Source organism: Scardinius erythrophthalmus (genome assembly GCF_964197995.2).
Source record: "Scardinius erythrophthalmus genome assembly, chromosome: 24".
NCBI lineage: Eukaryota > Metazoa > Chordata > Actinopteri > Cypriniformes > Leuciscidae > Scardinius > Scardinius erythrophthalmus.
In genome coordinates, this window is record NC_138244.1 from 28,051,270 (window position 1) to 28,063,385 (window position 12,116).

Here is a 12,116-nt window from a genome sequence, read left to right on the forward strand (position 1 = left end):
AAGTAAGCTAATTTATTTAGGCTAACCAAAAAGAATGCACTGTATTGTTAACTTAATCAGTGACGTTACTTACCAATATTGCTAAAATGTGATTTCAGAATAGCGAGAGAAAAAATAAAACTCTACAACAAGGGGTGAGTTATTGTTTAATCATGATGATAATTCCATATGCATTTATTTCACAATATATTATCTTAAGATTTGTATATATTTATCTTTTCTGCATTTCACCTCTGTTCTAGCTTGGTTCCTTGTAATAAACCTATCACATGTAATATTTTTGGCTCTGTGACAAACAGCATGTTATGTTCCTAGATCATCATGCTGTGATGGCCTGCTGCACTCCCTGTCCAAGAAAATCTCTATGAACCATATGACTAGTAAGCAAAACCACCTCAAACATGCAGTGCACTGCTGTCCAAAGGTTTGGGGTCTGTAAGATTTATGCTTTTGAAATAAGTCTCACATTTTAAAATCATTAACCCCAAGTTTTTTCAGTGAGATTGTCCTTGAGAAGCCTGTAAGCTAAATAATCAGCTAAATAATAGGCGACTAATACAATATTATAATGGTCATAGTTATAATAATTCATTTAACTATTATGATAACATGATATCCTGATGATTACTATATTTTATTTTATTTCTTTAGGTCTGTTTTGAATTATGTTGGCCAATGAGACTGACAACATACTGTCCAACTCAAAGGTATTTATGTATTTTTTTATTTTTTTTTATTGATCAATACTGAAATTCTTTGTACTTTTAAATGCGGTTCAGGGGGTCGACAACTTTAGGCAGTTATTTTTCACAGATTTATTTATTTAATGTTTATTTGACAGGGACAAATGCATAGAACATTGCTTTATAAAAAATACAAAGTAGATGCCATGCATACAGGTTTATAGCCATGACTAATTTGCAACCCCTAGATATCTTGGGCAGCTGTGGCTCATACTCTTAGCCTTTAAAAATGTTTGAATTGATATCCCCAATGCAATATCAGGGGGTAAATATATCATTAGAGTTCTTAAAGTTATGGCTTTGCTCTTGTTACCAGATGAGATAAAATCCCTATTGTTTGGCCCTGTATTCTTCAGGACAAGACCTTGATGCCATCCACAGTCAGTAGATGAAGAAGGTGAGTTTAGCCGAATTCAGTTCTCTTTCACTTTTTTTTTTTAGCTTAAACAGACACGTGCACGCAAAATGAAGTCAAAATGGCGAGTTTCCTCTTGTCTTGTGTTTTAAACAGAAAGAAAACGGATGCGTGTCATTTATATTAGTTCTGCGCATTTGTCTTAAAGGGACAGCAGCCTAATGTACCCGCAGCTGTTTGTGTCGCCAATGGTGATCAAACATCAAAAGAGAGAATGACTTGTAGCTTTAGCAAAGATACATTAATTTTATAGTTATTTTATTTTTACACTGAAGACTTATTTTACATTTTGATAAATCAATTTCTGTACCTGATAAGTTAGATTTAACTGAAAAACATAATGCACTGCTTATTTCAACTGTGTTTTTCTTCTATTGTATTTATCTATGCTTGTTATCTATTGTAATTTTCTATGCAGGTTCACTCCTCTACAAAATCCCCCCAATAGAGGTTATGCGGAGCGCCCAGCGGTTGAACCGGAAAGAGGTCTAAGCATTTCCGCTTTTCACTTCCGTACACATCTGCAGCGGTAGGTGATCTCTGAGTTTACTGTTAATTTTTGCTTATTACACTAAAATTCTTACTTCTGTTTTAATTAAAATGTCACGAAGGCTAAAATATCAGAAAAGGGAACATCCGAACAGCAGTTTTTGTTGTGTGCCGGTCTGCTCTATGTCGGGGAAAATGAGTAGTACAAATAGGTTCTGTACTCATAAAGTGACGTCAACATCAGCAGTAGCATTCGCCGTCAGGCAAGTGTTATTTAAATAAACTCCTGATGTACTTACAAACTTTCCAATGCCTCGTTTAATGAGTACAGAACCTATTTGTACTACTGTAGTAGTTTGGTACCATTCTGGGCATTATTAGTGGGGTAATTTACCAGATACAAACCTGGAGCCGTTAGCGCATGCACTAAACCATACGGCTGATATCTCTAAATAAACTCTAAATTTTTCAATATTGTGCAGCACTAATATTGAGCATATCTTAAAGTGAACCTGGAATGATAATTTGTGATACCAGATGAGATGTATGTATGATAGATTTTGAACTGTACTATTTTTTTATTTCAGGTTTTCTGGGATCCCAGCGGAAGGCATCAAGGCATCAGATGTTGGCCTGGACAGATGCACCTGTAAACTACACCGACCTTTGCTTTTGCATGGATGGCTGATTATTACCATGTTCTGTGAGGGTTTCATTATAGCAAAACTGAGCACCTGTGACAGTGGAATTTGTAGGTGTAAAGTCACAGAGATTAAAAAAAAAAAATTGATAGCAGTTTCAAACTTTTTTTCACTTTCTTTCTCATAAACAACACAGCAGTTACAGGTTTTCAAATTCTTCATTGGAGGTGAGACTTATACATAAAAGGTAGAGCGAATTCGCAGGTCAGAGTTCACTAGACTTAAATATTATTTTCTCTGTTTTTTATTTGACTTCAGAGAGAGAGGCTTAATATGGGTATCCTTACCCCTATATAAAACATTCCTTTTTTGATTTGTAGTCTGAAATAATAAATAGTGCAATATAAATAAATGCAATGTATTGTTTTGAAATATATAAATTTTTCTATACACATTGATGCTGAAATATCTGAATAAATACATGATACCAGCAGCGCTCGTGCTCATATCTCCTACAGCTTGTGATCCCAATTGTGATCCACAATCCCACCTCACTCTTTTCATTTGCTCCAGATGAATATTAATGCCATTACAGGGCTTGAATTTTGGCATGGGATTGTGTGTCCATGTAACGCGTTGTCTTTTTATTTTCTTGTTAAATTTGCAGATGGTGTTGGGAGTTTAAATGTTTTGAGCGGAGTGAAGATTGGCACATTCATGTATATTGTATATAAATGAATACTTTTTCAACTTTATAGCCAAAGTTATAGGCTACAGTTTGCAAAAAGATCGTTTTAATTAAAATGTTTGTGCAGTTTTATTTGAAATATTTTCATGTTTGAAATATTAAATGTAAATTACTGTTCCTGAATACATTTTGCTAACGCTGTTTTTAATGACTTATTTTAGGTTGATAATTAAACAATGAATAAACAAAAACATGGATTGTGTGCTGATTTATTTATTTAATACAAACTGATTGATTTACTTATTAGTGATAGTTTCTGTAAATTCAATTTATTGTAATAATATATTCATAGGATTCTTAAGTGTTTGAACAATAAACAATGTAGAATATGTTGTTTGTAGACCTACAATTTGTGTACAGGCATATCAGGATGTGTAGACGTTAGGAGAACGTTCCGGGAACGTTCCGGGAACCTTTCGGCAACGTTCCGGGAACGTTCCCCTAACCTTCCGGGAACGTTACGAGAACCTTGTGGGAACCTTTCGGGAACGTTCTGGGAACCTTTCGGGAACGTTCCGGGAACGTTCCCCTAACCTATAGGGAACGTTCTATTAACGTAAAGAAAACTTTCCTGGCTAACCAATAGGGAACGTTCTTGGGAACGTTCTGGGAACGTTCTGGGAACCAAAAACTAACGTTCCCAGAACGTTCCCAGAACGTTAAATTGTTAGCTGGGTTAGTTGTTAAAAGTGTACTCATTAATTACTATTTAATCAAATGTCAAGGAAGAAAAAATAGTTTTGTGACAAAGTGAAGTGAGAGTTGGGCAGCAGGGGGCGGGGGGCGGGGGGCGGGGCGCGTTCGGTTCGACATGAGAGTATCGCGGTTCGAACCGTGGCTGTTGTATCGCGGTTTTTCGGTTCGGTTTGAATATCGTTACACCCCTAATATATATATATATATATATATATATATATATAATTTATTTATTTATTTATTTTTCTACGTTATTGGAGCAGCCTATTTCCCTCCAAAATTAAACATCAAAACGTATTAATGCAGTGTTTCTGCTACTCCCCAGAAAAAAAAAATGCTATTATATGCAAGTAATTTTAGTGTCAACGTAATAAGCAATGCTCATTATGCGTCAATATTTACCGATAATTGCTGCAATAATAGCTGCTGCTCTCTGCCCCGCTTAAAATCATTGGCAACGTCATTTATCACGTGACCGCGCGGCGGCGATATTACAGCGGCTGCACACTGCACAGACCATTCGCTGAATGATATTAAAATACTGCGACTCGAGATAGATCGATTAGAGTGTACTAGTGTAGACGGCTCTGTATGCTTTTCAATCACTCTCGCGATGTCATAAACGGATCGGTCTGTGCAGCTCCGGTTCAAGTCGAACAAGCCTATAGTGTGTCGCAACCTTATACTGTCTATGGTCGCAACTCTCATAACGGCTCTGGTTCACGCAGATAGCGCCAAGGCAAGTTCAAAACAAAGCATGCAAGTTGTAGGCTAGTGATTGGTGGCTCGTTTGACCAGTTAAGTTTTTATCCACTCATAAATAAAAAGGAACGACTGATTTTGAAAATGTAATAGAGTAAAAAGTAAGATATTTGACTTTGAAATGTAGTGGAGTTAAAGTAAAAGTCTTCCCAAATTTAAATACTCAAGTAAAGTACAGATACACAAAAAAACTACTTAAGTACAGTAACGAATTACATTTACTTCGTTACTGTCCACCACTGGTGGTGGCCACGCTGGGGGAAGAATTAACACAGTGAATATAGTGCGTGGTGACCATGCGGGGGAAAAAAAATTAAATACGCAAATATAAATACTGTTGAGTAAAATTAGTGCAAAAATAGGTAATGTTAATGATAAAGAGTTGGAGACAGTGGATTTCTCAAAAGGGAATTATTGTTCCATGACCAAGAAAAATGGAACGTGGTGGCATCATAGGATACTACAGTTAATTAAATTGTATGGATTTAATGTGTGTTTAATGTCTGAGTGTAAGCCATCTGCAAAAGACTAAGGAAAATTGGACAAAAACAAGTCTATGAGTGTGTTCACCTCGGTCGTCGTGATGAGTAGAACAATTCTCTCTCCTTAAGATTGAGGATATTGAGCCGCAGAGTATGGTCTCTCGGGATGATCAGTCAGTTGTTCCCCTCAGTTACGCCGATCGTCGGTTTACTGCATCCCATCCTCCTCCTCGCCATTTGTCGTGGAAATTCTTTCTCAACTTTAAATAATAATTGGAAGACAGCTGGAAATTTCAAAAGTTATAAAGATCTTTATTTCTTGCAAGAAAGGCTGTTCACACATCAGTCAGAGTCTGGTATGAGAAGCGCGCTGACTTCTCCTTTTTGCCCAGCTTATATACACAAAACTCATCACACTTATTCTAACACCCCAAGGTTATACACACACACTTACACACATGTCATTAAAACAATTGAATATATATTTTCCAATGCAACACCTTTGCTCTTAGTGCAAGCGAGCTTATCTGTATTTAGAAAGAACAAACTGTCTTTTCTGCAAATGTCATTTTGACCTCGTTCTTCAGCAGTAAGGAAGAAGATGATATGCAACTTGCAGTTTCTTTAACAACATGTATGGTATAAACTGGCTAGAATAAAAATTTCCATTACAGTTAGTTAATGTGCCGATAAAGCAAGCAATGCTTTATCAATAAGCCAACTCACCCTCAGCCCATTGCTGCACATCAGACACCCATAGCTGCAGTGTGTCATCATCTACACCAAGCTCATCTTTGGTAGCATTCAGGATGTCCACTTGTTCTTTGAGCATCCTTACAGTCTACAATAACAAATGTCCTTTTCATGTATGCATGTACATTATTTGTGTTTATTTTTCATTATGATATCAACATCACTGTTGAAAAATGTACCTTGGCGTATCTCTGGCTTAAAGTGCGGCCCATATTCTTGACTTTCTTTTTATTCCACCTGGAAGCCAGAAGGGTCAGCATGTTTGTTCTTCCTGAATTCAATGTCAGTACAAATTATTAACAACAACAAGGGCCCACCCACCTCCTAGACACACACACACACACACACACACACACACACACACACACACACAGAAACACACCCACCTGCTTTGGACATGTACTTGGTCGTGATTGCTGCCCTTGACAAGAAACTGTTCACTTGTTCAACCTCTTCTCCAATTGTTGAGCCTGCACCTTCCTGAAATGCGCCTCCCCATTTGATCTAATAAGAAGTGCGTACAATAAATGTTATTTCTAAATTACTCAATGACTCAAATGACTACTAACTTAGTCATTAAAGTTGCAATGTACCTCGCATTTCCCAGTGTGAGCCTTTGCGTGCATTACAGACAGGAAAGGACGCATGGACAGGAGCTTCCTCATCTCAGGGCATTGCTGAGCCACCTTGGACAAATATGGGAAATATTTGCATGCCACATCGGAGCAAAGGAATGTGATGTTTCCTGGGGCTTTTTCTGCCAACATCCTTTGGATGAAAAGAGGGTAGGCAAAAATCTCCCCTCGATACATGTTTACAGACAGCAATTTCAAGCCCTTCCTCATCCAATTTGCTGGTGTTTTTCCTGGAAGACTCCTTAGCTGCTCTCCAACTTGAAGATCCACACGACCCTTTTCCTGAGATCTAAAATTTAAAGATTATAACATAAAATTAATGAATTTTTAAACTCTCTAAGAATTGTGACTGTCAACAGGTTCTCAAAGTTACTGGACAGGATGATGCGTTCTGTTTGCAGAACTACTGTAGGATAAACTAGTTTAACACGTATGGAACCTCCAAATGTACTGTATGGATATAAAAAGCCTTCACTGTCCTTTTGAAATAGATAGAGAAATTAAATCTGAGCTTCATAAAGTTTTCAGGTATGCCTTTCCTACCTTAAAGTAATTTTAATAAGACATTAGACCCTGGAGAAGCCTAAACCAAGCAAGTCTAAGAAATATCAGTAATTTCCTGCACAGGTTACACTTTCTGTTGTTGTTAACTGACTCTTTCATGAAAAATAAGTCTCTATGATTATGTTATTTTACTCAAAGTAAATAATGTCAAGACAGCAATGAGACAAAAACAAATATTGAAACTTGCATGATTTGTTTGTCTGTGGATGTTGTCAACAAACTCAGCAACCTCCTCATCTTTCTGAATAAAGACACCTTCAAAGTTGCCTGGCTCTGAAGTGCTGAAACAATACAGTGAGAGCTGTTCAAACAATGTCCATTTTTCATACACTGTTGACATGGGCTAGTTAACTTAACCCATATATCTAATGCATAATGTAAAAAATATAATTTCATATTGAAATTTCTACGTTTTGGCTCCTTAACCTGATTTGGCTACTAAACATTCGAAGTGTAGGAACCAATAGTTAGGAATACTTTTTTTGGTCTAAAACCCTAAATGTGAAATACCTTGCATTTGATTTGAAGCGATAAAGCTTGCGGTTTCCGTCAACTGACACTGCAAGCATCTCTGGAGTGCAGACAGGGCAGTCAAATGATTTCTTGTGGAATATCTTCTCCACCTCGTATGTCACAGCAACCCACTCAGAAAAGCTTTTGCTGAAGGTATCAGCTGATATTTTGCCAGACTTTTAGATATAGGACAAACGTAGGAGAAAAGTCTAAGGAAAATAATATTTGTGTATGTGTAACTCACCATAAACACTAACTAATAAACATTGCATGCATCTTCATTAAGCTTGGCAAAATTGAAAACTCACTCTTCCGAAGCGCTCTGTTCTTTCATCAAGCATTTTGATGTACGCCTTAAGTGATACACCTGGTGCAGCCATCTTAAGGTCATAGAAAGACTGAAAGACATCAGTGGTATACAGGGTGCAGAAATTCATGGTGCCAGGCCAGTATCCATCACGCTGGATGTCCTTAATGGTGGGGGACCATGTTAGGCAACAGCTGGTGCAACTCACAGCTGGCAATACAAGGTTGTAGTGGCCTGTAGGGAGCATTAATTTAAATGAATAAATTAAGTAGTACTGTTAATTTACCTCAACAGAAGAAGGAAACAGGCCGTTGTTTCTAATTCCCTCTTTCTGATAAGTTTAAATGGTTATAGGAAAAGATTGCAAGAAGATGTTGCAGAAAACACATGATAATGCACTTGAAATGTACTGCAACCTTGTCGTGCTCGTGCATTACAACAAAATACCTGTTGTAAAGTTTTTCTTTCTTCAAAGCAGAGACCAGTGAGACAGTTGGGATTGCGTTCAACGGAAGTTATTCTTTATTGAGAAACTCCGCCGTATGTTGCTGTAGAAACTTCCAACATGATCTAACTCTAATACAGTATGCATTGTAGTTATATACATTCCAAGGGGGAGGGATTACATAGAGGTGGAGACTCTGAACAAAGCATGCAAATGAGTATACAGGTTAAGGAAACCCGCCCCAGACCGGCAGTCTCAATTTAATCAGCATACTTATTCAAATGCTGATACTAGCCAGGAACTCCAATTCCAAGGGCCATCCCAAAGCCATTAAAGACAATAGGTTAGCGTTTCCGTGATCTGACTCATTTAACTTACAAAGGAAAAACAGGTCGGGCAGGAATACTGTACCTTGCTGTAAACTCAATAATCACTTTCTCAGTTTATATACCATCTAAATTAAAACCCCAAATGCTAAAATCAGTATTCTTCACCGTGCTGTTATGTAAGGAAGCATATCTGAAATAGATTCTTAAATTTTAACCCTTCAGTCCCCTCTTTGAGAGTTCTTAAAATAACTCTCACAAAATACAAATTTAAACACATAAAGTTCATTCTTGTAACTGGTGTAAGTTGCAGGCACATATAACTTATTCTGTGTTGTGTCCTTGATTTACATCAGGGTCATAGTTCTTCTCAAAACCATAACTGTTGACACATACGACGCAGGGTGTAAAATGTCGTATAAACTACATGATTACACAGAAAACCATGTAGCATAAGAGTGGAAGTCTTGAAAGTCCATGGCGCCTGAATAGCTGTGAAGTCTGTTTCCTGTAGAGTCCATTTGTCACGTAGAGTCGCTCTGATGACTCGTCCCTCATGAGGTTTGTTCATGGAAATCTGAGGTGATGTTTTATACCAGGATGCTGCTTGTGAAGACATCATGGCATACACACATACCTGTAACACAGTAAAACAAAAAAACGGCCGACCAGCAGTATTCATGCATGGACTTTCTTCCATAAGTCGCACATGTTCTGTGTTGATTTTCTGTAATTGCATGTTGACACAGAAACGAACATGCGATTAGGGTCGTGAATTTTCTGCGTTGTGTATTTTTCATTTTCTTTTGTGATAGTTCGTTCAGCAGTGGGTCTGGTTGTCTTCTTGAGCTTGGGGCTTCATATGCAGATGAGACGGTCGTTGCATATGGATCTTGAAAAAGCCATCAAGTTTTATCTGCACACTGTAAGACAGAAAACAGAAAAACAGAGAGCAGTATTTCTTCAAAACACTACGGTTGTAGCTTTTTTTCAGAGTCTAGTGTTGTTGTTTCATTCTTTCCCTATTTCTTAATTGATTTGACACCTTTGGATCAGTGAGGTAAGGATGGACTACATAATGGGGAAGGCCTATGAGGTTGTCTTCACCCTGGATTGGCCCCCGACGCCTGTTGCGTCAGTTCTTTCCAGGGCCCTCACTGAACCGTGTGTCCTATCCTGTTCCTGTAGAACGGGGAAACAACTGTACAGTGTGTGAGAAAAATTGGCTCTTCCCATTCTCCAATGACACATCAGTCTTAATAGACATCATATAGAGCATGGGGGTCTGACTGGAATATTTCTGTGGTATAACATTTTAAGGCTGTGAGTATACTGAATGTCCCTCAAAACAAAGGCTGTGACAGTCAATAAGTCTTTCATCTTTGTTGTAAATTGGGGAGATTAAGTAATCACAGCCTAAATGGTTAACATCTTATCAGGTTGCCCCCCGAGTCCAATGACGAGGGGAGGGGTTGCTTCAAAGTAGCAAACAAATGTAGTAAAAGCTGCATAACATTGTTAACTTGTCTTAAGTTATTCTTGTTTTTTCTACATTCTTTTCCAAAATGTCCAGGCTTGCCACAGTAAGAACAACTGGCTTCTCTAGGACTTTTGCGTTTCTTTGGCTTCTCTGAGTTGACCTTAAAGGATGCTGCTGCAATTTTTACTCTTGCCTTGACATGAAAGTCTCTTTCCCACATAGCTAAACTGTCCAAGTTGTCTTGCAGGGTTCTATTTGACCATGTAAGATCTAAGAAAGGCAATGCATTTCTATGTTCTGACAAAAGACCATCGGACCATGCGCGAACTAGAGGACCATTATGACCTAACACTTTCTCTGGAGTGTCGGCAATCCCGCTGTAAGCGGCAGCGGTCTGGCAAAATCTTTCTGTGTACTCACAAACAGTTTCATCCTTCTTCTGTACACAACTAGTGAGCTTTGACCAGTCCACTTTCGGTCCAACAATGTTTTTTAACACTTTAACAACTTCCTCTCTCAATTCATCTTTACTGGCCTGTTGCAGTTCAGAATTATTTACAGCACTTTCAAAATCATTGAATTCTGACTCAGTCAAGATCTGTGATATTAGCTGGGTGACTTCAGCTAGAGTCATATCATAGAGCCGCATTTTGCTGATCAATGCTCTTCTAAACTCAGAAAAATTTCTTTGCACTGATGGCAAACTTTCAGCAATTCTCTCAATATCTTTAGGACCTAAAGATGTTTTGACTGCTTGTATGGGGGTTGCCGATGGATGAACCTCTTTTTTCCTATTCTGAGCCTTTTGTCTTGCTCCACACACTTCAACTGCATTTACATCTTTCATCAATCCAGCATTGACATTGTCCTCTATTCTATCAAAAGACTGTAAATCAGGATAGCTTTCATCTGACTGTTTGTCTTCTGAGTCACATTTGGTTGAGGCCTTGTTATGGCCCACCTTGTCTGTGAGACAGGACACGTGAGTCTGCAATTGTTTGTTCTGTTCTTTCAACTTATCAATACAACGAGCTTGTTCATGTACAATGGATAAGCTAAATTTTCTGTGACAGAAGATAATGCCTTTGACATTTTTCTTCCTGATACACGCACCCAACACTTTCTTGCAATCTTCAATTGACCACACTTCGTCTGCCTTAATGCCAAATTTCTTTGGTAAATTCAATCTGACTTGCTCAGTCACTATTGTGTCCATGTGTTCTGATAACAAAGACTTAACCCTTATGTGCTGTTGGGGATGTTTTCATCCACTATGGGGTATTTTTTAGTCTAAATTTGGCCATAACTTTCTCTGTGTTTCAGCAAATGGAATGATTTTTGGTGACAAATCTTATTTTGACACATATTTTGGGAAAATGCTTTGAAATTTTTCAAAAACTCAACAGTACACTGTGGGCAAAGTTACTACCCTTTCGTTATGTTTGTGGCTGAAAACAGCCACTACTTTAAACTGCTGTAAAAATATATCAGATAAATATTTTTTTCAATTTTTTTTGCATAAATCTATTAATCAACCTCCGTCCTGCTCAAAAATACTAAATGTGTAAAAAAAATTCAGGATTTTAACTCTTTAATTGCCAAATTCGTAAATGATGTCACTGATTTGGGAAAAAACACACAAAATGACTAATTTTCAATATAAAATGTGATTGTGGACTGGATTTTTTTTAACCTTTTAAAACAGTCTTGGACATGTCAAAGATCAGAAACAACATTAGTTTTGATGCATTGTTAGTTTTTGTGCAGCATCAGATTTTAACTTTTTCTCCCTCATTTACTGTTCGTGGCTGTTTTTGCCCCATTGACTTCCATTATAACCACATTTTTTGATTGCAAAGTCATGACACCATATAATTATGCATTTTTGATTGTTGGTGGTTTTCCCTGTTGGGAAGAGGTACAATTTGTAATTTTTACTGTTGATAACCAGGTGGCACCATTAACCCTTTAGATAGGCCTGTGCAAAAAAAAGCTTAGTTTCTGGCTTTTACATGGAGTTATATGAAGTGTATATGGAGTATAATAGCATAATAAAGTGTGTGTGTGTGTGTGTGTGTGTGTGTGTGTGTGTGTGTGTGTGTGTGTGTGTGTGTGTA

The 12,116-nt window shown here is 37.6% G+C and overlaps 1 long non-coding RNA gene across 2 annotated transcripts; it reads left to right on the plus strand.

The window, feature by feature from the left end:
• Nucleotides 1-3,215, plus strand: LOC308684521. Of its 2 annotated transcripts, none has more exons than XR_014029374.1 (6): nt 1-134; nt 316-380; nt 652-707; nt 1,060-1,140; nt 1,577-1,687; nt 2,235-3,215. It is a non-coding gene; the product is annotated as an uncharacterized lncRNA (long non-coding RNA). The 2 variants fall into 2 exon arrangements; XR_014029375.1 differs by having other exon boundaries at nt 1,100-1,140.
• The last annotated feature ends 8,901 nt before the right edge of the window (nt 3,216-12,116 follow it).